The following is a 22,689-nucleotide window of genomic DNA, read 5'->3' as shown; positions in this document are numbered from 1 at the left end:
GATGGTTTCATTTGCAGACATTTCTAAATTTGAACAGCTTCTTGAAGTTAAAATCGTAGTGGTTTACAGATGTCCTGAAACAGATACTTTTGCAAGATACGAAACAACCCCCCAGCTTAAAGCAAAAACGGTGTTTCTGTTTTTTCATGACCAGCATTATTGCGGCATTGTAAATCTGAAGGCTTTTCTGGGGGCACGTTACATGTGTAAGCACTGCTACACTGTCTATAGCAACAAGGCAGGCCATCAATGCGAGAACTATTGCAATGTTTGCTTTCAAGAATCCTGTGTTCAGGATCCTCAGGGGAAAGTTAAATGTGATGAGTGTCATAGAAATTGTCGTTCACAATCTTGTTATGATTCTCATAAGGCTGCTTGGACCCCTTCCACTGTTACTTTAGATCTGATGTTTTCACATTGTGATACCTTGAAATTGTGTGAATCTTGTTGTAGGTTAGTCACCATCAATCCTGATAAACCAAAAAAGCATATGTGTTTAGCAGCGCAGTGTAGGACATGTAAGGCCCCGCTGGACCCTGACTCCCCACATAAATGCTTCATATCCCCTCTCAGGGCCCCTGAAGTGTCTACGAATTATGTCTTCTATGATTTTGAATGTAGACAGGAGGATGGTGTTCATGTACCCAATTATCTGCATTGCATCCATTTGGATGGTGTCGAATGGTCTTGGGATGGAGAGGATTGTGTGAAGGCCTTCTTTCAGAGATACCGTAATTACAGATATAAAGACTATACTTTTATAGCGCATAACTCAAAAGGTTATGATGGTTATCTGCTCATGAATCATCTAGTACACAATGCCCTCACCCCCCAGATTATATCTCAGGGGAGCAAACTGATGTGTTTCATTGACAAAACTTTCAATATGAGGTATATTGATTCTTTGAACTTTTTACCTATGCGGCTGAGCGCTATGCCTAAAGCGATGGGATTTGACGCCGCTAAAGGGTATTTCCCACATTTCTTCAATACTGTTGAAAACCAGACCTATGTGGGCCCGTACCCGGATCCTAAGTACTACGGTATTCACCAGATGATGGCTAAAGACCGCGAGGACTTTTATGCATGGTATGCGACCGTTAAGGATGGCGTGTTTGATTTCAAAAAGGAGATGGTGTTTTACTGTAAGAACGATGTCGAGATTTTAAAAGAAGCGTGTATCCGTTTCAAAACAGAAGTTTACAAAGTAGGCGAGATTGACCCCTTCCAATGCACTACAATCGCCTCCTTGTGCATGGCTATGTACAGGACCACATTTCTGCCTCAGAACACAATAGGTATTGTACCCGCTGATAATTATGCAAAGCAGCAGAAGAGTTTTTCAAATGCTTCAATACAGTGGCTGTTGTATGTTGCTGAAACTGAAAATATATACATTCAGCACGCTTTGAACGATGGTGAGAAACAGTTTGGGAGATATTTTGTGGATGGTTACGCGGTTGTAGAGGGTGTTCCTACAGCCTATGAATTTGCAGGCTGTTTCTACCATGGCTGCGCCGTGTGTTACGACTCTAATGACAGCCATCCTTTAACTAAGGAATCGTGCGGGACGATGTTCCAGCATTTTAACGCGAAGGTTAAGATGCTGAAAAAGGTCTATGGTCTAGATGTACGGGTGATATGGGAACATGAATGGAATGCTTTAAAAAAGCAGCATCCGTCGGTTCAGACTTTTGTGAGTAAATATGAGGGTCCAGAACGGCTTAATCCTCGCGAATCCTTATTCGGAGGCCGTACGAATGCTATCACGTTGCATTATGTAGCTGAAGAAAACGAGAGGCTAGAGTACTACGATTTCACAAGTTTGTACCCCTTTGTCAACAAGACCAAGACGTATCCCATAGAGCACCCCACCATAATTTATCACGACTTTGAGGATTTGAGTAATTACTTTGGTCTGTTTAAATTAACAGTGTTGCCCCCTAGGGGTCTGTATTTTCCGGTGCTCCCCTCTAGAATCTGTGGTAAACTGATGTTCACCCTTTGTCGCACTTGTACAGAGACACTAAATCAGACAGAATCGTGCACCCATGATGAGGCTGAAAGATCCTTAACAGGAGTCTGGTGTTCTGTGGAGGTGTTCAAAGCCCTTGAGAAGGGTTATACGGTGACTAAAATCCATGAAATTTGGCATTTCCCTCAGACTTCTGATACTCTGTTTACAGGGTATATCAATGCCCATCTGAAGGGTAAGCAAGAGAGTTCTGGATACCCATCTCAATGCGTTGATGCCCAGAGCAAAGAGAAGTACATCAGCGATTACCTTCTCAAAGAAGGTATAGCCCTAGACCCTGAGAACATAACAGTGAACCCTGCCAAAAGACAGATTTCCAAACTGTTTCTCAACAGTCTTTGGGGGAAGTTCGGGCAGAAAACAAACCCATTATCCACGACGTTGGTTAGAAACCCTGCAGAATTTTTTCAGTATGTGTTTTCAAAACGCTACAAGGTTTCCCATTTTTTCTTTGTCGGTGAAAACGTGGCCCAAGTGCAGTGGCGCTACGCTTCTGACTCGTACACACCCCCTGGTAATGTAAACATCTTTATCGCGGCCTTTACAACCGCATACGCTCGTTTAGAACTGTATGACCTGATGGATCGCCTACAGAGAAGGTGCCTTTACCATGACACCGACTCTGTAATCTTTGTGAGCAAACCAGGAGATTGGAACCCTCCGCTAGGTGATTATCTAGGGGAATTGACCAGTGAGCTTAAACCGGGTGATTACATTACAGAATTTGTTTCAGGGGGTCCTAAAACATACGGCTATAAAACAAAGGACGGCAAAACATGTCTGAAAATTAAGGGCATAACCCTTAATTACGAAAACTCCAAAACTATTAATCTCTCATCTCTGAAAGATTTGGTTCAGAATTTCGTGAGTCCTGATCGAGACACCCCTCCTGAAAAAATCTTGATCGAAGGGACCCAAATTCACAGAAATAAAAAAGAGTTTCAGCTAGAAAATAGACCACACAGGAAAACTTTTCAGATTGTGTACAACAAGAGAGTATTGAAGTCTGACTACACCACATTGCCCTATGGATACTGAAGGAGGTTTTGATGTACGTCTTTCCATCCCTTTTGCAGCAATCATATCGGGACCCTCTAGTTCAGGGAAAAGTTTTTTTGTGAAAAAACTTTTAGAAAACTCTTCACAGGTTCTGTCGCAAATTCCTGAGAATATAATATACTGTTATAGTTGCTGGCAAAAATTATACGATGAATTAGCTTGTAAATTTCCCAATTTAAAATTTGTTGAAGGGATACCCTCATCTCTCTGTGATGATACCTTACTCCCCCCTAACAAAGTCAATTTAATCATTATTGACGATTTGATGGAGGTAGCTAGTGAAAATGATGAAATACAGAAAGCCTTTACAAAATACACGCACCATAGGAATTTATGTATATTATATCTAGTACAAAATTTGTTTTTTCAGGGTAAAATGAGTCGTACCATAAACTTAAATGCTAATTACATGATTCTTTTTAAAAATCCCAGAGACAAGCTGCAGATTAACACCCTAGCGAGACAGATGTACCCGCGAAACTCTAATTTCTTTTTAGAAGCTTTTGAAGATGCGACAAAACAACCGTACGGTTATCTCTTGGTAGATTTAAAAGCACAGACCCCTGAAGATTATCGGTTACGAACAGGTTTGTTCCAACCTGATTGGCCTGCTACCTATATTATGAAAAAACCTAAGGCTAAGAGGTTATAAAGGGTTGTAGATACTTAAAAAGATTATTTTATCAACAGCAGACAACATGTCGGCTAGAATAAAAAGAAACCTCCCCCTCTTAAAAAGGTTAGTCAGCGGGTCTTCTCCCCAGAGAAGAATCGTTTTACAAGAGGCCTCTGATGATCTTATCAAATCTATTGTTGAAATAGCCATAAACACTTTAAGGGGGAATATTCCTTTGACCAAAGCCCAATTAAAAAGACTTAAAAAAGAAAAAGTTGTAATAAAGAAGTTATGTAATAAGAAACAACCTCTAAAAAAGAAGAGAAAAACAGTAAACCAAAAAGGAGGTTTTATAGGTTCCTTGTTAGGCATTGCCATCCCTTTTTTATCAGATCTTTTAACAGCAAGACGTTAAAAGTATGGAGTATGCTCAGAAAATGTACCTCGTTCCCCAACAACAGATTGACAGACTACGACAAGGCCCTTCCACTTCTCCTGAACCTATTAGAAAAGCAGTGGAAAGCCGTCTTGATAACGATATGAAAAGTGTGTTACTGAGAACTGATATTAGCGATTATGAAAAAATTAAACTATATACTGCTTTTTTACAAAGGTATCTGACCTTGATTAAACAGGATGAAAAAGAAACTAATACTTTAACACTGTTAACCCCTCCTAATGATGCTGTCACTGATAATACAACTGGGCCCCAGGCATCTCCTCAAGATGGACAGAGTACTGCTCAAGAGAAAGTTTCTCAGATAGAGGATTATGTTATGAGAAGCGTCCCTCACAGATCCAAGAGGAATGCTGAATTTATTTTACAGGCCTAGTACTACTCTAGTACTACTTCGTGGAACGATCAAGGAGAGTTTATTTTACGGGGTAATGTGGTGAGAGGAACCCATATGGTTGATTTAATTAAAACAGTTACCGGGGTCAGTAATGTTACAGATCGTAGGGCCCCAGCAGGTTGGGATGAATTCCTAGAGGGTCTAGCATGCATAAATATCCCTAATTCTGTGATTCCTAATACCCAGACCCGCAGCCGTGTGCAGGCCTTTAAAATTAACCCTCTTAAGAGCTCCAGAAGGAGTAAAAAGAGAAAAAATGACTGGGAAGACTATTAATTTGTAAATCTTTTTTTTCTTGTGTATTTTCAATGTTTGCTTTTTTATGTACATATGCATGTGTCAAATATACTTGTTGATTTTTTAAAATGACTACATTCAATAAAAAATATATTGTTTAAGGATTTATTGTCTCAAACAGCGTTTTTATTTAACATTTAAAACATTTGTTTTTAAAAGCCTGGCAGGAATTTACACACTGCACACACGCATCGTCACACATATATTTTGATTTAGAGGGATATATTTTTTGAATGAAATTGTAGACCATATAATCATTTTTATCAACATTTTCACTATATAGTTTCAGGATTTCACGGTAGGCAAGACCTTTAGAACGATGATATAAGAAAAAAACACAATGATGTCCACATGTAGCGGTCTTTGGTCCTTGCAGCTGTTGGTTGTTGAATACAGTCTGTGTAGAGTTTTTGAATAAAAATTCCATAATAGTTTTAGGAAAATATCCGAAATCCGGGGGGTAACCATATGAGTCAAAAAATTCACCGTTCCCATCTTTTAAATAAAGGCCCAGCCAATGTTCCCCTGGATAATTCTGAGGATGAGTGTTCACGATGATCAAAGCAGGATTTTTTTTAATTCTACCCTTAGGCAGTTGGTCACATGCTAAAACCCCATAAAAACTCTTTTGTGTAAAAGGGTTACTAGTTAGTATTGAGGTAAGTTGTAAAGTATTCATGGTCACGTTAAATGACTCTATTTCATTTAATCAGTAATCAAAAAGAACAGCTCTTTGTTGGGAGACCTCTATGACGTTCTCAAACACAGCATAGATGATTAGGTTTACAGTGTCCGGCAGCGGAACAGAAAAGCGCATTTCAAGGCGCATGTTTCCTGTTTTAACTAGAGAAAAGTGATCCCCTGCTTCTTGGTCGGGGGTTAAATCAAAAGCATAAAGGGTGTACCCCCTAGAGTAATCTGAACGATCGATAATCAGAGGTTTGTCTTTCAGATGTCTTCCAGTGGCCTGTATTAAACTATAATACTCTCTAACAGAGTTGTGCGTATTCGCATAGTTGGGTTGAAAAGGTTTTGAGGGTATTTGTTCTCCATCAACATACAATGCTATAAAGTTGGCATCAAAATGTTTAAAGTTAAAAGGATTTTTTACATAATCACCACTAAAGGCATCGTTATCTGTTAAACCTATGACTACAAATTTAGGCAGTTGCCCCAGAAACATGTTTTCTTGATTACTAACTCTGAGTCCTCTAGGAATGCTATAAACCTTGACAGCGACTCTTTCAATAGGATATTTAGCATTTGAAGTCATCAAGGCCTGAGCATGTCCTATTTTCACATCCGGAGACACTTTAACTTTCTTGACATAAAGAGAGGCTTCTAAAAGGTGAAGTTTGTACTGGTTTGCATCGCCAGCCATTAAACAAAACCTATCACTAGCCCTAATCATTTTAATTTTTACATCAAGGCCGTTTAACATGAGTTTTTCTTGAAAAAAAATATCAGAATGTAGAGGTCCTAAAAGTTCAAATATGTGACTTCTTCGGGTATAAACACCTCTTTGTCTTAAGCCTTCGTTTGCCCCTGCAGGATCTCCAACATCCATATTGCCAGCGGTGTCTTTAAAATACATCCCAGCCGAAAACTGAGATTCCAAGGTTTCCTTACCATAATTGAGCAAGACTTCTATAAGACTTCTATAAGGATATGTGCAACTACTCTGGCTAATTAATCTTTCGCCTAAGGAAACGTCTACTTGTGAGAAAATTGTAGCTATAGGATAGTTGATAATGCTTACAGGGCTATTGACATCTAGATCAGTGTTATCAGCTTTTGTGATTTTACAAGCAAGTCTTAAAAGAGTGTTATTTAAGTCCAGATAATCCTCCCCGTTTCCTGCAATATAAAATTCAAGAGGGGCGGTGTCCGAAAGGGCTGAGAGCGGTGGTATTTCAACATAAAGGCTTTTATCTATACTTGTCTGGGTGTAAGGTACGGTGAATAAATCCAGTTCAGATTTTACACATTCTTGAGATAAATGATGAACTAGAGCCATGTTTTAAAAGATGTTTCTAGTTTTCTTTTTACGACGTGCCTTTGTTTTTTTAACAGACCTCTTCCTCCGCGATCTGCTGCTTAATGCTTTAGAAGGTGCACGTCTAGCCCTTTTACGGGATCGGCTTCGAGCTCCTGGAGGACTGGGACGTTTTTTTCTATAGCCTCTTGACATCACCATTAACCCCGATCCTGATTGGGGGTCCTCATGGTTGTGAGTAGCGTAGGATGTTATCACGTTCGACACCACGTCCTTCACAATATTTTTAGCCGCTGACTTTAAATGAGGTTTAGCTATATCAAAACCCCTCCTAAGTAAAGGCATAGCTTTTCTAAAAAGCCCTCTGAATATACCCCCGATCCCTGCCCCGTACATTACCGGAGCCCCAGTAAACCCTGGCATCCCATTTCCAGCTTGATTTTTATAATATTGTATATAGGGGTTAGAATCTCCATAGACCCTCATTTTCATATTCTTTTCAATTATATATAAAGAGACTGTTTAACAGGTCTGAAGTGGACCTTCACTATGACCTTCCCAAAACGAAATGGAACAAGACTGTTTTGATCTGTCTTAAGTTGCAAAGTTATAGTGTCAAAACTATTCTTACTGACAGCTACATAATGAGGTCTGTCATAAGTTATTGTTACTATTTCATTGGGGGATCCATTAATAGGAACACATCTTAGAAGGGGGACGTAGCTATCCCCCACTGCTTGATGGGTTATTATATCGGTGTATACATACAAAGTGTAAAATCCTGCTCTAATGTCTGCAGGATAAAACCCCCTCTTATAAGCTTTCTCAGCGGCGGCTTCATAGAAACCCAAGATCCTTCCTAATTGACCCTCTGTATACAGGTACAATTTGGCATCTCCATGTATATAAACTTTTCTTTCTACAGATTTGTATAATAACTCTATGTCTATCAATCTATCTCGAAAAGCATTATTCATAGCGTTGATTAATTCCTTTACAGAATCATAATAACCGGCGGCTATTTTAAATACTGTTTTAACATGCGTATCTATACTACGGGTAAAAAATCTATTCTCTGCATCACTTATATTTTCCCACGTATAAGGGTATTGGATCTCTGCTAATCCAACTTCCCATTTTCCTTGTAGATTCACAGGTTTTGATAACCGTATAGTAAAATCGGCTATAGTGTTCTTCGGAAATATATCCTTTGAGGCGTTACTGGGTAGAGTCACATAAAAGGAGGTTTGATCCATCTTGTCAGTAGCCACGGTGTAATGAAATCTACAATGATGGAGTCCCCTTAATATTCTGCAGCTGCTTGGCCTCGATCCAGCTGTTAAATTTGTCCGGCCAACCCCTCCACTTTATAAGACAATACTTTTTACCTTTTTCTTTTTTCTTGGCTAAGATTTTCTCTACCGTAAACAGTCTATCTACCGTCCCTTTTATCTTCTGTAATTCAAGATCGTAGAAGGTCCCATTTATTTCCTCTCCGTCATAATCCTTCAGCCTGTATACAGGGGGCTTCCTAGGCAATCGTTCGTATATATTAAAAATCTCATCCGTGTATGTCTGCTCATAACCTTTTATAAAGGGGGCCCTTAATTTTGATACTCTAACAGCATCCCCAATCTGAAACTTGAATTTGGGTGGTTTGTACGGGAATTCCTGAGTATATAGATTCTTAAAAACTTTAAAGGAATTGTCTTCATTAACTTCTGAAGGTTTCATTTTAATACTTCTATGGTAAGAATTATTATAAGAGCGAACCAATTCTTTTAGCTTATCTAAATACTTATGAGTGTTGAAGGCTGTAAAATATTTCCACATTTTAGTCTTTAGAGTCCTATTATACCTTTCAACAACAGAGGCTTTTAATTCATTACCGGTGGTAAAGTGTGCAATACTATATTTTTTTAACAAGTTTTGAAAGGACTTGTTTAAAAATTCTTTACCTTTATCAGTTTGCAATTTTTTGGGTGAACGACCGCTTTCAAGGATTTTCTTGAAAGCCTTTGTCACACACCCAGCTGTTTTGTTTTTTAGAGGTTGAACCCATGCAAATTTGGATAAAACATCTATGCATGTTAACATAAACTTGTTGCGGTTATTTTTCTTTGACAGACTAGACATATCTACTAAATCGGCCTGCCATTGACCGTCAATATTAGATACAAATACGCGGTTTCTTTTAAAGTTTATTCTAGAGGGTTTATGTAGGGTGTAAGGGTCTTGTTCAGATAACCATTCAGCTATATCCTTATCACTAACCCTACACCCCTCCTCCCTAAGAACTCTCTGTAGAGACTGTCGGCCTCCAAACCCACCAGGATTTGAAACATCATAGTAAATTCGTTTCATTTGCTGAAGAGTCATCCCTTCAGAAAAAAAGTCAAACAAATGCGGTGATTGTAAAGTACAAAAGGGTTTATTCACACAGTATACAGATTAACAATTATGATTGGATACTTTAAACGACGCATAAACAGGCGACATTGCCTTTCATAGTAATGCATTAAACAAGACACAGTATCTTTTACAGCTCTAGAGATATCTGTATTCAGACCATTGACGAGATGATAAAGACAAGCTTCAGACACGTATGTATACAACACCAGTAAATACTCCCATTTACAGGGGTACACAGTGTAAAACATTTCAGGGATAATCGCCGTTAGAAAAACATTTAAAGGTATTTCACATTTTACAGAATCAGCAATCATTTCAACCCAATATTTAGGATCGACCAAGGCGTGTATTTCAAGCGTAGCTCTTTTTAGCTCAGTGAAACGTTTTACATCGACAGACAAGGGGTTTTTAAAGAGGGCCCGGGAAGCCAATTTGTCAACTACGAGTTCAAACAGAAGACCCTCCAACTCACTCTGCATTCTGTCCCGAGTCATGCGGTTCCCCATCTTCAAAGTCAAAAACCCCGTAATAAGTCAGAGGAGCCTGGGGTTCTGTAAAGTTTCTGTGATAGAAAGATCTAGTTATCTTGTTAACCACTTCTTGAGTCCTTTCATCCAGGTCCTGTTGCAGCTGCTGGAGCTTCTCTTTTATGTAAGGTTCAGGTCTCAGTTCAATTAAACAATCCTCAACCAGCTTCTGAATCTTGTTCAGAGGTAGGAAAAAATCGAGTAGATGAAGAGCCTTAGAAACCAGAATCTTTAACCAAGGTACGTGTATTTTAGCTATTAGTTCTTCAAACCTCTTGTTGAAATAACCGTAGTCTGCTTCAAAGAGACAGCTATGATGTCTCTGGCTGGGGTGGTCCACGGCGCAACCGGCGCAATTTTTCTGCAGATCCCGGTCTATGATCACTTCCAGTAGAGAGGCCAGAAGGCCCTTGACAATCTTGAGGATTCTTGTGAATGTCACTCCGTAAAGGCTGTCGGGGTCATCGTGATCCTCCGAGGGTTCTGTAGGAAGAGCGTGAGACAACGGTGTAAAGACAGGTTCGGTTGGAATCTCCGGCTCCGTAGGAGGGGTGGTAGGTAGACTCTGGTTCGGCAGATCGTAAGAAGGTAGAAAACACACTTTTTCAGATACACACCATTGCCACGGCGCCTCGGGATCTTCAGCATCCCTATTCTCTGGAACGTAATCAAAATCAAACCACTCGTCGCAAGAGCTGTCTGAAATATAGCCAAATGCTGCGGAATCCATGCTAACGATTCTTCTCTTTTAAACAGTATGAACCTCAAATAAGAAACTCCTTTTTATTAGAACCCTGATACAAGCCCCTCCCATAGATAGCGTCATACCCTACAACATGTCCAAACATGCCTGCGCTCTACCCGCTCTCTGCAATGAGGACGTGGGGGGGTCAAAGTCCTCCACCGGCTAACATTTTTTCTAAATTACATTTTCATACGTTATTTTTTAAACAACGCACTAATACAACTTTCTTTCTCTTCTTTCTTTCTATCTTTTCTTTGTAATAGTCTATAAAATAAGGATACAACAGACACCATTTTTAGGGAGGGCTATTTTTGACGGATGTACGGTAAAAAAGGGACGGGTCATAAATCACTCAAAGCGTGGGAAAAAGGGGCGAGGCTTTAGAGCCATAAATCACTCAAAGCGTGGGAAAAAGGGGCGAGGCTTTAGAGCCATAAATCACTCAAAGCGTGGGAAAAAGGGGCGAGGCTTTAGAGCCATAAATCACTCAAAGCGTGGGAAAAAGGGGCGAGGCTTTAGAGCCATAAATCACTCAAAGCGTGGGAAAAAGGGGAGGGGCTTAAGGGTCATAAATCACTCAAAGCGTGGGAAAAAGGGGAGGGGCTTAAGGGTCATAAATCAATCAAAGCGTGGGAAAAAGGGGAGGGGCTTAAGGGTCATACATCAATCAAAGCGTGGGAAAAAGGGGCGGGGCTTAAGGGTCATAAATCACTCAGGGGCGTGGAAGGGGGGCGGGGCTTAGGGTCATAAATCAAGGTGACAGACGCTGTCGTACCATTACTACTCACTACGATTTTAACTTCAAGAAGCTGTTCAAATTTAGAAATGTCTGCAAATGAAACCATCTGATCTTTAGTCAAACCCACTGCTTCTTGCAATTTTAACCCCTCAACCACACATGCACTATGCGTTCTATCATCTTTAGGAAGCATCAAACCCGCTAAACAGTAAGAAAAGCACAGCTGATCGTCTTTGTTATAACAGATGATGAGATGTTGGGCTTTCTTTTTAATGATACCGCTGTTCATAATGGTTGATAAACCACGACGCACTCCCCCGCCTCGGGGGCAACGGATAACATTCACTACAAGCATCAGGGTCTCATCAGCCAGAATTGAACTATGACTTTGCAGTAGGGATTCAATATGGAGGAGAAATTCATCAATAGACAGAGTAGCACCAGTCATGTTTAGAAATACCGGGATATCCAGCGAATCAGCTCTTAACTCTAGGTGTACAACGTCGTCCGGTTTCAGGGTTTCCCTAATTGAGGCTATCATACTTTCTAAAACCTCATGCATTACCACAAACATTTCACCATAAGAACCAAGATCATACAGCCGTCTGAAATTAAACCTGTACCTCAACTCTGTGTTATTAAAGCGAGGGCGTTGAATAATCTGTACCCCATTCTCAGTGTTTTCAACAGATGTCTCTTCTGAAGAGGTCGTACTAGCGCTATCAATCGAAGAAAAAGATTCCTGACTACTATCAGAGTCTGCATCTCTTATAAGACCGCCTCCTTGGATCGGTAGAGTGCCAGGCGTTGACATACCCGAAGTACCAGGTCTTTCATTATCAACAGTGCAGGGGTCAGACAATTATGAAGTACCAGGTCTTTCATTATCAACAGTGCAGGGGTCAGACAATTTTGAAGTACCAGGTCTTTCATTATCAACAGTGCAGGCAGCAGACAATTTTGCTAAAGCAGCATCCAAACACTCTAGATCATACATAGGATTAACTACAGAGCTTTCAACTTTTACAGTAATAGGAGTACATGGGGGGGTTTCTTCATCCAAATCAGGTAATGGAATGTTTGCACACGTTTCAGAAACCAGTTGTGTTATATCTTCAAGATTACAAGGAGGGCAATTTAAATCAGTTACCAAACTATTGCTAAGATCTAAATTAGATGCATCATCTAGAACAGGTCTTAGAGAGGTGTTAACAGTAGTCTTTTTAGCATTAACCAGGGTATGAACATCGGCAGCATTGTCCCTCTTCATTCTATCTTTTTTAGTCATTTTTTATCAGACGTGTTTTTTAATGATCTTAACACAGGTATAAGTTGTTCAATGTTACCTTCTAGGAGTTGTAAGATAAGGCTGAGACGGTTAAGATTATCTGAGACAAGGGACGGCGGGGAATCAGTCTGGGTAGCTACAGAGACCTTCTTCAGACGAGGGTCATCAATGATTAATATCCTTTCAGCGGTTTTGTAGATCTTAGAGATTCCAGGTAAAACAGGGGATGCGCAAGAGTATCGGAGGGTACGTCCTCTCTTCTTTTGTGGGGCTGAATAAGAGAAAGACATACAGGCTTGTAGAGTTGGCAAAAAAAACCTCCGCTTTTAAAAAATAAATAAATACATAAATAAATAAAGAAAGAAAGAGGTCTTAATATATGTACCGTGAGAGATGTCTCTAGAAGAGTTGAAACGGGTTGTAGGGGTTTCTACCGGGCCGTGTATGGTTTCTTTAGGATGTGTAGGAGTCTTCTTAGAAATGTCAGTAATTAGGTTTCTCTTGAACCCTGTATCACCAGGGGATGCTGGGGTTTTGCAGAACTTGGAGGAACTGTGCAGTGTTGGGGGTGCTCCAACTGCTCCGGGTCTACAAGACTTTTTCCTTTGTGGGGCTGTATAAGATAAAAACAAAGAGACTTATTGAGATGGGCTCTTTAAATAAATAAATAAATAAATAAATAAATAAATAAACAAGTATTAATACACGCACCATGAGATTTAGCCAAGGGGTTTATAAAGCGATCTTTAGGGGTGACTGCTGATCCATGAGAGTCTTTTTTAGGGCGTGCTGGAGGCTTCCTAGCACTCAGTTTACCCTTAATGGGGCCTGGTTTGTTGACAACAAAGTCTTCCAAAGTCCAGACTTTATCAGGATCTGAATGGTTTAATTGTACATCCTTGACAGGCTTTGAAAGAGGTGCGTCATCTATAGTTTTAAAAAGAAAATTGTATTAGAGAAGAGCAGCATTTATATATATACATATTGGTAACATCTATCAATGTCCAAATTACATTTTAAATCGTTTTTAGAGGACCTTACACATATCCAGGGGCACAGCCACTGCAATATTCAATTCGTCCAGCAGATGGCAGTAGACGGATTGCTTAAGCCTGCGGCATTTAAACATTTTTCAAAGAGCTGTCTACCCCATTTGAATACAGTACACAGAACGATCAATTAGACATGGCCGCGCGTCTTTTTTTTTTTTTTTTTACAGCCCGCTGATGTTGGAGCGGTGAAACTATCAAATACTGTTATTTATATTAAAACATTAGTTTTCGCTTTCAAATAAGCCTTTCATACAATATTTATTTTTGAAAATAATTAGAAACGAATGCTCGCATATTAAAAACGAGCTACAGACACAAGTCAGCAGCATGCTTAATCCGGCAGCACTGATACATTTTAACAGAAAAAGACGATTCTTGCACCTAACCACGCCGTGTATGGTTTTAAAATGTTCACATTAATACAAAGAACATATTGGTAACATCTATCAATGTCCAAAATAACAGACAAAGCGAGTACTAAAGTAACCACAACATTTTTTAAACATCAGACAACAAAACGGTATTACATTTTAAACAGGCGCCTTTGAAACAATTTTAAAATAAATGCACATACCTAATTTGCTGTCGAAGTAATCCATTATTTTAGAGAGTCCAAAGCATACGATATTTTCCAACGCAGATCAGGCAGTCAGGCAGGGAGTAGAGTTTTATCCAAAATAAGGTTTTCGGGATCGGCACCGTGCAGGGTTTAAATACTGTTACCTGAAGGAGGCATAATTAGATTAGCCATTACCCCTACCTTAACTCTATTGATTATCTGTTTTTTTTCAAAGATCTGTCTACCCCATTTGAATACAGTACACAGAACGATCAATTAGACATGGCCGCGCGTCTTTTTTTTTTTTTTTTTACAGTCCGCTGATGTTGGAGCGGTGAAACTATCAAATACTGTTATTTATATTAAAACATTAGTTTTCGCTTTCAAATACGCCTTTCATACAATATTTATTTTTGAAAATAATTAGAAACCAATGCTCGCATATTAAAAACGAGCTACAGACACAAGTCAGCAGCATGTGTTTTTTTCAATTCGACCAGCAGATGGCAGTAGACGGCTTGCTTAATAATGATGCATTTAAACATTTTTTAACAGAAAAAGACGATTCTTGGACCTAACCAAGCCGTGTATGGTTTTAAAATGTTCACTTTAATACAAAGAACATATTGGTAACATCTATCAATGTCCAAATTACATTTTAAATAGTTTTTTAGAGTTCTCTGTAAAGTTAATAGAAACCAGTATGCAAATACAGGGCATTATGGGTAGGCTCCTAAAATACCCCTAAAACCTTTACAATTCAGCCTGTGCTAACCTTTATTGGATTCAAAAACAACTTTAAATCGTTTTTTGGAACATGTTGTAATATTAAAATCAACTATTAGATGGAAACATGTTTATTATGGAATTGACAGAGCTACCTACCACGGCCGGGAAATCCAACCGAAATGTAGGGCCCGGCGCCTTTGAGACTTGCTATTATGGGTTAGTTTTCAGTGTAGTATGTGTATAATATACTGATTATGAGACTGTTTTCAATGTTTATGGACTCTCTGTATGGTAATAACCGTGGTTATTGTTATGGAGGGTCTCAAACATAGTAAAAAAATGTTTAGGGACTCTCTGTATGGTAATAACCCCTGGTTATTGTTATGGAGGGTCTCAAACATAGTCAAAAATGTTTAGGGACTTTCTGTATGGTAATAACCCCTGGTTATTGTTATGGAGGGTCTCAAACATAGTCAAAAAACATTGCATTACAATACAACTTGCTTTCTCTTCTTTCTTTCTTTCTATCTTTTCTTTGTAATAGTCTATAAAATAAGATTACAACAGACGCCATTTTTAGGGAGGGCGATTTTTGATGCATGTCCGGTAAAAAGAGACGGGTAATAAATCACTCAAAGCGTGGGAAAAAGGGGCGAAGCTTTAGAGCCATAAATCACTCAAAGCGTGGGAAAAAGGGGCGAGGCTTTAGAGCCATAAATCAATCAAAGTGTGGGAAAAGGGGAGGGGCTTAAGGGTCATAACTCAATCAAACCGTGGGAAAAAGGGGAGGAGCTTAAGGGTCATAAATCACTCAGGGGCGTGGAAGGGGTGGGGCTTAAGGCCATAAATCAATCTAAAGGTGTTAAAGGGGCGGGGCTTACGGTCATAAATCAATCAAAAGGTGTTAAGGGGCGGGGCTTAGGGTCATAAATCAATCGGGGCTTAGAAAAGTGACAGACACTGTCGTACCATTACTACTCTTTAGCATAACAGAGGCATAAGTGTTAAAGGGACTAGGAGCTCTTAAAATAAACAAATCCCCTGGGCCAGATGAGATCCTCCCAATAGTACTCAAAGAAATGAAAGAAGTTATTTACAAACCGCTAACCAAGATCATACAACAGTCTCTTGACACCGGGGGTTGTACCGACAGACTGGAAAATAGCAAACGTAATACCGATCCACAAAAAGGGAGACAAAACCGAACCAGGTAACTACAGACCAGTAAGCCTGACTTCTATTATATGTAAACTTATGGAAACTATAATAAGATCCAAAATGGAAAATTACCTATATGGTAACAATATCCTGGGAGACAGCCAGCATGGTTCAAAGCAGGTGAAGGCACATTCTGAGGAAAATGAAAAGCAATAGGACCCTGAAAATGACTGCAAACACCATAGAATAGTAAGGGAATGGAAACGTTAGACCCTGCAGTAAACCCACTGACATACTACCTACAGTATATTCAAAAGGGTTAGTGGGATTGCTCACTGACTATATTCAACAGAATGACCAGGTCAGTAAATACACAGGACTGCAAACAGCAGCATGCTCATGATAAATGTACACATTATTATATATTTGACATAATTATACCATAGGAGAGATTTTTGTAAGTTAATTTAATTTTTTCATAAACTAAGTAAGCATTATCATTTTAGCTACTAGCAGAGAGGAGAGAATTAATTTATTTGGGGTGTTAAAGGAATTTAGTTGGTGGCTGTCACCTCAGAGAGCACCTCTGGGGGCGGAATGACAATAAAATAGAGAGAGTTCTGTTCCACACATGGCTCCCAAAGCAATGCTCATGGAAGAATGCTCTGTGATTGAACATCTGTACTTCAAAAGAAACGGATACCTCTGAGGGCCCGTTTTTGAAACTGCAGCTTCTGAAATGGAATTTTCTGAGCCTGTAACAGGAAACACTTGTGAATTTGGTGCTTTGGGCAGCAGAACATCGTGTCCCTGTCACATAGCTGCGGTTTATGATCCCCAGTGTTCTGGTCTGGTCTATGATCAATGATCCCAATGAGAAACTTTCTGAGGAAGCATGGGTTTCCTAATAAGGTAAGGCACAGGACGATAATGTTATTAAATGAATAAGCCTCAAAAGCCTAGGTATATTTTGGCATGCTCTTTTCTTTCTTTTGAAGTGCAGATATTTAATTGGCTTAGGGCTTGCTAATGTTATTTTTTATAGATGTTCTGGAGTTTGATCTCTTCATGAGGTTAGAATAATAAAAATAATGAAATTAATATTTAGATAGTAGGCTGGCAACTATCCAAAGGGAGATCAGCACAATTAGGATTAGTTAAGAGAATCCCACACCCCTCCTACTGCAGAGAAGACAAGGGACAGAACTGTCCCACAGAACCATGGGTTAGGGAGGGCTTAGGTCTCACCATGCACCAGCGACCCCTGTAGACGTCCGGGTGTCTGCGGGCTTGCCTGTAAGCTGCCTAGAGCTGCGTTGTCCTCCGACGCTGTAGCTCTGGGTTGACTGCATGGTGGGCCTGCAGAGTGAAAAGAAGTGGTCGGCTGACAGCACACGCTTCGTAGGACAGCATATGTTTGTCTTTGCCGCTCCAGAGTCAGCACTGGGGTGGTGGTGAGCTGAGCCTAAATACAATTGGACATTTCAAATTGGGAAAAAAACAGGGTAAAATTAACTGGCCACTACTACATTTAAAAAAAAAATGTACCTAATCATCTGCACCATCTATTAGAATGTTTAAGTCGATGAGACTAGATGAGACTAGATCAAGATAAAATGAGACTAGATCAATATTGCTGAGATAATGAAAGGGATACAAAGTTCACAGTCTTTTAAGAAATCTGCATTTTCTAAATAGTAATTCAATATGCATCAATCCCTGTGCATTAATCCAAAGTTTACAGATGTTATTTTATTTGATTATTTTTAATTAATGTATTAAATTCATAAATGTTCAGGCTGTGCCATCCTTTTACAGCAGAGAGTATAAAAAACATTTAAGAGTAGAGCAAATTTAAACATAACAAGTATGGCAGTTCTGTGTGACCGCTCCAGATCCCTATTCCCATGATCCATGGCAGAACAAACCTCCATTGAATTGTGAATTATTTTCAGTCTGGACAGATTAACTGAAGAGCTGAGTGTCAGTCGGTTACAATGGCATCTGAAGCCTTTTGACTTTTCTAATCCAGCTAAAAGTGGTGGTTTAATCTAGTCAGAGCTTTTTTTTATGACCAGTGTAAATACTTGTGAAAAATGGAATTGCTGTTATTTCATTCTGGAGCTAAAGCTTTTTTTTAATTGGCGAACCTGGCCCTCGATTGGATCAGTGCAGGTAAGTGGACCTGGTCTAAACACTGTTGGGAACCACTGGTCTGCAGTACTCACACACAGGAGAGCCTTCATATCCCATTGAATTGGTTCCAGAATGTCACTTCATTAACTGAAGCCAAGTCTTTCACACGCACTCAGCCCCTGATACCATCTGTCTCTGACAGTCTATATCGGATTGACCTCTGGAGGTTAGGAGCTGGTGCACTCCTGCAACTCTGCACCAAACACATTGAAAAGCTCAAGGTCTCTCCCTCTGCAATTTATGCCCCTGTCCTCAGCAATTTGTTACAGGCGAATTAGTAGGCTGGAGCAGCCATTCTGGTCCAAAGTCATGCGAATTACTGTGCTAACTCCAACACTTTGTACAAGTTTTTACTACATATCTTAGTGATTGTAGCTAACAAAATATTTCCATAAATTATCCATACCGTGCACATCCCACTCAACTGTGCAGTTTTGAAAGAAAGACATGTATTTAATTTTTAAAACTTAATGTCTGCTAATCTGTTTGCAGGACTTGCTTTTAAGATAGTCACTTCAGGGCCTTCTTACCCATCAATAACCAACCAGCTGCTTCCCCTAGTGACTGACATTCTCTGTAGCCAGTAAGATGCTTTAGACACTGGAGACACTGCTGATATGAAATGACCTACAGTAGGAAGTAAAACAGTAACAGTTTTCCTGGAAGGCAATACAAGTGAAGAAGAACAAAGATCCTAGTGCAGTACCTGGCAACGCTGGCAGCTGCAATGCTGACAGCGGTCCTGCTGCCCTCAGCGCGGGACAGTCAGCAGTGGAAGCGGCGCTGCGTACTCCAGCAGTGCAACTACTGCGGGTGGAGGTGGTCTCCTCACCTCTCACCCCTTCTCTGTAGCCGGCGGTTCCCTTTTCTTGGGCTCCGGCCCCAGAATTTCCAGCAGTGAAACTACTGCTGCTGGACACAACAAAGCCCCGGGTGATGATAAGCAGGAGTTGCCCTAAGTGTCGCAGGCTCGGCAGCCCTAGGCCTTGCAGGCTCGGCAGCCCTAGGCGTTGAAGGACAGGGCTGGAGTTGACCGTTGGGAGGCGATGGCAGGATCTGATGCTCGGGAGGTAGATTCAGGTCCTCTGGTGGTGATGGGGGGAGCAACAAGTGGTCTCCCCCTGGCAGCGAAGGCTGGAGCAGCATACCATGTCAATGTCCATGTAAGCAGCGAGGACCGAGTTCTTTGGATGGGCTGGCCTTACAGTGCTTTCCCTGGGCCTGGAAGTCGGTCAGTCTGGAAGAAGGCAAGACTCCGTTGCAAGAACATATTGACCCGGAAGGAAAACAATGCAGCAGCCGCAGATTGTAAAGTCAGCTGCATTCATTTACCAAGGGGTCACGCGTGGCAACATATAAAGGCAGTGCTTAATTTGAGCTGGATCCTGCCGGAACAGGATCCGGCACCTCTTTTTTTGTTCCGGCACCTAATTTGTCCGGATCCGGTACCTCTCGCGGGATGATTTATTATTTTTCCACTGTTTGCACTGTAAACATTCTAATAAAAGCGATCAGAGTTAAAGTTGCTTCTGCCTCCTCGTTATTTCCCCCGCCCCCCGTAAAAGCGCATCCTGTCCTGCCACACCGATTCCAGACCTGCTCTCTTATTTCTACATAGAGGTTATGGGGCGGGCCGGTGAGGTAAGTAACTGATCTTGAAACAGTGGTGGTCAGCTGGTGAGAGGTCCCTGCGTAATTACGTCACGTAGCCTAGGCTAGTCGTCGCTACTGAATTTGAAACGTGTCGTGGGAAAGGAAAGCCAAATCAAAAATTAGGGGGAAACTGCTCCTGATGGCGATGCCTTAGCTAGCAGTGCTATCTGCGCTGCTAATCCCGCCAGTTCAGCATCACCACAGGCACGTCCTCCACTAGCTAGTAGCCCTACTAGTGAGTCAGACTCGGCAGGAGAGGGGGACGGGGTCAGGGAGGACTAGTGATGGGCAGTTCGATTATTTTTAGTGACTCGATTCATTTGATTCAGTTCAGTTTGGTAAATCGATTCATTTCGTTCATTTGATTCACTGATTCAATGACACAAAACCAATCAATGTAGACCGCATTAAGATTGTTTACGTAGGTTTATTTGAACCGGAAAGAACGAGTCGTTCACGAACTGCACATCACAAAAGCTAGGGAGAATCTATATTTGGTTGTCTGGGTTCATAAACATTAAATTAAATATAGTGTGACAAAAAAATAATTATATATATTTAGAATACTGGAGATAACAGTTTGAACAATTAGCATTGTTTAGCCATCAGGATCAATCTAATTTAATTTAATCTTTTAAAAACAAAATAGTCAATTGCATTTCTTAGGTGTTTTTTTTTCTATACATTTGGAGTCACCCATTGCTTTTTACAACAAAAAAGAGAGTCTCGAACGAGTGGTATTTGTGTTACTAATCCGTGGTATTTATTCAGCACATAGCAAAACGCTGTTTGCCCAGTAAACCTTTGGGATTAGTCATGTAATCAATCACACGTTGAAGCACACCCATAACCGCAACATGTACATTTTATATAAACAAAGTTTAAACATGTATATATTTAGTATTTTTTAGTGTTTAACACAGTAAAATAACATTTAGAAAATGTATATTTAATGTGCGTGTAAAATATAATAGACGTTTTAAGAACGTCATCCATTAGAATGTGCAATATCCTCCTAAAAGTTTGTTGTATCGTAGCTGATACTACGTTTCACCTTGTGGACTAAGGGGAATCGCCGTCATTATTAAATTATAAAATATTTAACCGTAGTTGTAAATCGTCATGTATAAAATACATTCATTCCTCAAGGTCAAATATGTAATCACAAGCTATATAATTAAGCCTTGGGTACAATAACGTTACAATACCAGTAGATGTTTGTATTTATTTATTTTGGAAATGAGGTGTATATCTCTATTATTATTATTATTATTATTATTATTATTATTATTATTATTATTATTATTATTATTTAGTAATTTGGCTGACTTTACTCAAGATGACTTAGAAGTATTAATCATAATTTGCGCAAAATAGTTAACTATAGATATGATTAATTTTGTAGTATAAAAAATAACAAACACAAACACACATAGGCTACAGTGGTGATTCATTTTATTATTTATTTGTTTGGCAGACTTACACAAGGTTACGTACATAGTAAACTAAGAAGAACTGTAAGAAAAATAAAAAATAAAATTATGGTGCACAAACTATCTGAGTTTCTGACAGCGTGAAGCAGCACTCTAGAAAGTACACACCGTCTGGATCATAGATACATAGCTATTGTCTGGAGGATGTAACTGACGCCATTTTGTCTCACACAGAGTTCTTATCATGCACTAAGTAAGCGGGAATTTGGATCCAACATGGCACATACGGTCTTCAGTTTCATAACACTCAACGAACTGAGAGACAACTCAGTTTCCTTGTACAACGAACAAATCAGCCAGACTCAAGAGGTAAGGAATCATTTTTTGACTTTTGATAGGCTGGTAACTCGACTCCTGTGCGCCACGCAGCTTGTTCATAGGGTGAATCAAAAGAACAGATTCTTTTTTTTTTTTTTTTTTTCTTTTTTTTTAAATTTAGTCGTCGCCAATTATTTTTACCCCGGTTTTCACCCCAATTTAGCATGCCCAATTATTATCTGTATCCCCGGCTCACCGCTCGCAACCCCCCCGCCGACTCAGGAAACGGAGGCTGAAACACCCGTCCTCCGAAACGTGCTCCTTCCAAGCCGTCATTTTTCGCACTGCAGATCCACAGCAATGCTACCAGACCTATAGTGCCGGAGGACAACACAGATCTGGCGGCTCCGCTGCAGAGCCACAGGCGCCCTATCGGCCACAGGGGTCGCTGATGCGCGGTGAGCCGTGGATTCCCCTGCCGACCTAAGCCCTCCCTACCCGGGCAGCGCTCAGCCAATTGTGCGCCGCCCCCTAGGAACTCTCGGTCACGGTCAGCTGTGACATAGCCTGGATTCGAACCAGCGATCTCCAGGCTATAGGGCACATCCTGCGAGGAGCGCCTTTACTGGATGCGCCACTCGGGAGCCCAAAACAGATTCAATAGGGACTCTGATCCGATTCCCATCGTTCACCTTAGTGAGTCGTTCAAAAAGAACGATTCGTTCGCAAACTACACATCACTAGGGAGGACAGTGCATCCACCGACGAAGTGCCCGGAGCAGGTGCAGTTTGGACAGAGGCTCAGTTGAAGTAAAAGCAAATGTATAACCCCTGGCTTGTCTTGCAAAATTCAAAGCTGGGCTGTACAACATGCAAAAAGGTAGGGAGCTTGGGTCCGGAAAAGACTGGCAGGATGAAACTAGCAAAAGAGTGGGTAGAATGTATATTTATTATTATTATTATTTATTTCTTAGCAGACGCCCTTATCCAGGGCGACTTACAATGGTTACAAGATATCACATT

Source organism: Acipenser ruthenus, chromosome 18, assembly GCF_902713425.1.
Source record: "Acipenser ruthenus chromosome 18, fAciRut3.2 maternal haplotype, whole genome shotgun sequence".
Classification (NCBI taxonomy): domain Eukaryota; kingdom Metazoa; phylum Chordata; class Actinopteri; order Acipenseriformes; family Acipenseridae; genus Acipenser; species Acipenser ruthenus.
Note: the sequence above shows the minus strand (reverse complement) of the source record.